General features: G+C 53.7%; 1 pseudogene; it reads left to right on the forward strand.

Annotated features, from left to right (window-relative positions):
• Nucleotides 1-3,715: 3,715 nt before the first annotated feature.
• Nucleotides 3,716-3,867, forward strand: LOC115869518 (annotated as a pseudogene).
• The last annotated feature ends 352 nt before the right edge of the window (nt 3,868-4,219 follow it).

The raw sequence follows: 4,219 nt of genomic DNA on the forward strand, positions 1-4,219 counted from the left end.
GCTCCCTCGGCTCCCCTCCTCACTTCCCCCCTGCCTCCTCTCTCCTTGCCCCATCCTCCCAACAGCACTCAGAGAAAGTTCTGGCACCAGGTCCCCCCCCCCGTTGGGTTCCAAACCTTTGTTCTTCCTCCTCCTCTCCTGTTCTGCCTATCCTGCCTTCCACTCAACTAGCAGCAATGGTGTGAGCCAGCGACTCCTGGACGCCATGGCCACGTGGGAAAGCAGCGCCCACTGAGGCTGGTGCACTCACCTGAGACGGTTCCACCGCCAGGAGGTGGCTGAGCCAGGATGACTTAAACCCTAGGAGCCCACCACCACAAGGGGGCCAGTGGAGAACACAGCATGAGACAGCACATTGTGATTGTGTGCCTTCTGCTAGGCTCTGACTCACTGTGACTTGGGCTGTCAGGATGGGTCAGAGGAGAACTGTCCCTAGAGTTCCCAAGGCTGTAAATCTTTATGGGAGCAAATGATCAGGAGCTGCAGGCGGGGTGGGGGTGGGGTTGAACTGGTGGCAATGGAGTGCTTTAACCCGTGCGTCACCACACATCGTATTATATACCACTTTGAAAACCAAGCTCACCGACACCAACCTGATGCCGACTCATAGCGACCCTACCGAACACAGAGGCCCTGCGGGCTCTGAGATTGTCACTCTTTATGGGCGTAGAAAGCCTCCTCTTTCTCCCCTGGAGTGGCCGGTGGTTTCAAACTGCTGACTTTGTGGTTAGCAGCCCAGCTTGTAACCACTATGCCACCGGGGCTCCTACTCACCGATTAGAATTCCATTAGAATCTGTGGTAATATAGTATTAATGACATCATCTAGGATCATATCATAGACATGCCGATATATCATATATGATATATATATGTCATATATATCATATATTATAAGGAGCCCTTCCTGGTGGCAGTGTCAAGGTTACCTGTTGGGCTGCTAACCACAAGGGTGGCAGTGCAAAGCCAACAGCCGCTCCTTGGGAGAAAGAGGAGGCTTTTTGCTCTTGTAAAGCGTGACAGTCTACCCTGTCCTAAACGGTCGCTCTGAGTCAGAATTGACCCGAGGGCAGTGAGTGCCCTCTATAGTACAATACAGAGCCGGTGCTATCTAGTATATTCTGGTGTATATTATAGAATACAGTATCAGGATGAATTTGTATCTAAAACAGTAAGAATCAGGACCACTACTGTCACAGGAAGACAGCTGGCTGTGAGCGGCAGTGCTCACATGCTTGGCCATCTTCTAAACCCACTTCACCTCAGGGGCAGGGGCAAGGGCAGGGGTTTCCATTTGGCAGAGGGGGGCATTGAATTGGGAGTCACAGTGCACCCTTGTCTGATATGAGAGGGCATGGGCGGGGGCGGCACCCCTGATGTCCTAATATTGATTGTGGTGTTAATTGCACAACTCTTCTTAATATGTTGAATGATTAAATTGTATGATGTGTGAAGTATATACCAATAAAACAATTTTTAAGATGAAAAATAAAGTAACGGTTGGCAGGGTGTGGTTCGGGGGTGTGGCTCAATAAACAGTCGCAATGAGTTAGAATGGCCCTAGGACTGGAATCTTCTCTCCACCACCCCCACTGTCTCTCTGGGTGTTTAAGGGAAGGGCTGGAGAAAGAACCCCAAGGTCCTGCTCCCCCCTTCTTGTGTCATCAACTCATGTCCCACCCCTGGGTTGAGGTGGGGGTCAGCTGGGGTCTCTGGGTGGCTGGGTATAACAGGAAGCCCCCCAGGCTAGGAGACAATGGTAGAGGAAGGGGCTGGTCCAGCTTCGCACAGATGAGCTCGCTGTAGGCTCCAGGAGGGCTGCCCGGCTATTGTGAGGCCAGACAGCTGTCCCCATGCCAGGAAGCACCAGGGAGCGAGGGAGGAGGGTGGGAGGCTGCTGGCTGGCCCTGACCCCCACCAGGGCCAGGCTAGCACTACCATGGATCATTGGTTTCTTCCTGCAGGCTGGACACCTGGGTTCTCCTCAGCCCAGGATACCCAGAGTCCACCCCAAGGGCCCCAAGTGCCAGCCCCGCCCAGCTCCAGCTGGCAACCTCTGGTCCCTGAGCCCCCACCCACCCAGCCCTAGGCTGTAAAGCTTAGGGAGTCAGAAGCACTGATGGGGCCATAGTTATAGTTATAGTTTCCCAGCTCTGCTGAGCAAGCGGCCTAAATATAGAAGCAGGGCTATTTGGGGCCTTAGCCCTGGGGCAGGGGTGACTGCGTGGGCTTCCCTGGCCTGCCTGCAGAGGCCACAGCAGGTCCCAGCCTCTGATGTGGCTCATGGGCGGTAAGGATGCTTGGATGGGAGTGCGTGGAGGGGGTGGGTGTCCGAGGACCGGCACAACATGGGGTGGGGGTGGGGTGCGGGCGGGGGTGGGGGGGGTGGAGAGGCTCTGAGCAGGCCCACGGTTTGGCTGAAGGAGAGGAAGTTTTTGTGCCCGGGGTTGCAGTGCCCCAACTTCCTTGGTGCAAAACCCCACTGTGGTGAAGGAAGGGGTTGAGCTGTTACCCCAATGTTCTCGACTTCTAGGAAACAAAATGTTACAGTGAATCTGAGCCCCAAACAAGCTCCAGTGCCTAGCAACTTCATTTCCCTTTTCTCACCCCGGCTGAGCTCACTGGGGGCCCGGGGCCGGGCCCTAGGGTAGGGGGCAGGGCTATTTTTAAGTGGTTTAAAAGCAACCCTCCTGGCAGCCAGGCAGAAGAACTTCTCTCAGGCAGCCAGCCCTTCAAGCATCCCCACCCCCAACCCCACCCCCAACAATCGCCAGGGTCTTGGGCTGTCAGGAAGGGGAACCCACGGAGGTACCTGTGTCTGAAACAGAAAGTCTTCAACTCCAGGGCCATGAGGAAGCTGGGGGATGGGTACAGAGGCTGGAATACTCTGTGGTTGTTGGTAGTCACTGTTGAGTGCGTACTCGTAGGTGCCCGTTGTCCAGCCGAAGGAAGCGCCGCCCGGTCCTCTGCTAGCCTCCCAATTGTTCCTAGGTTTGAACCCATTGCGGCAGCCACCGTGTCAGTCCATCTCGTCGAAGGTCTTCCTCCTCACTGCCCTTCTCCTCTGCCGAGCATGAGGTCCTCCTCCAGGGACAATGGAGACTCATAGTGACCCTGTACGGCAAGGTGGAACTGCCCCCGTCTCTCCTGACAACATGTCCAAAGCACCGGATGAGACGCAGTCTGGCCATCCTCGCCTCTAAGGAGCATCCTGGCTGTACTTCTTCCAAGACAGACTTGTCTGTTCTTCTGGCAGTCCGTGGACCGTCCAATCGTCTTTGCCAGCATTTATCATTCAAATGTACGGATTCTTCTTCAGTCTTCCTTATTCAGTGTTTACCTTGAGGCGTTTAAAAATACCACGGGTTGGGTCAGGCACCCATGAGTCGTCAAAGTAACATTCTTGCTCTTCAACACTTAACAAGACACCTTGTATGACAGGTTCGCCCCATGCGATACTTTACTACTGTTTCCAAGAGCACTGATTGTGGAACTAAAGTACATGAAAGGCTTGACAACTTCATTCTTTCCTCAGGTGATGATGATGTTGCAGTTGGTCCAGCTGGGAGAATCTGATTTCCTCTATACAGAGCTGCAATACACCCTGAAGGCATTGCAATTTACATAGAGTTGCAATCCACCCTGTAGTCTTAGATTTTCACCGGCAAGTGCCTCCAGTCCTCCTTGACGCTAGTAAGCAAGGTTGTGTCTTCTGCATACTTGCTTGGCAAGGGAGCCACCATGATCAGGAAGGCAGTTTCCCAGGATGCTCATCCATCGCACTCTGGATGTACCCACCTCCTCGATTTCTCCAAATGTGGGGCAGCTGGACTGCGTCATTTGTGCAAGCTGTGAAATACGATACAGCCCGAAAAAAAAGACTTCCTCTGATGTACCCTGGACGTGCTGTCAGGAAGGACAGGTCCCGGGAGAGACACATTGTTCCTGGTAAAGTAGAGAGTCGGCATAAATGACAAAGACACATGAGATAGGTGAACATGGCGGCTGCCACCCTAGGCTCAAATACAATACTCGTGGGGATGGTGCCGGACCAGACGGTGCTTACTTCTGTCATAAGCAGCGTGGCTGTGAGTCAGAAGGCAGCCAATGGCACCCAACCACCACAACAACCAAAGAAAGAAGGCCAGGCGCATTGAATGGTTGACCGTTCACAGCAACAACCCCCTAGCCACTGAGTCGATTCTGACTCATAGTGACCC

Source organism: Echinops telfairi, unplaced genomic scaffold (assembly GCF_000313985.2).
Source record: "Echinops telfairi isolate 266 unplaced genomic scaffold, ASM31398v2 ScPeMD7_30;HRSCAF=105, whole genome shotgun sequence".
Taxonomy (NCBI): domain Eukaryota; kingdom Metazoa; phylum Chordata; class Mammalia; order Afrosoricida; family Tenrecidae; genus Echinops; species Echinops telfairi.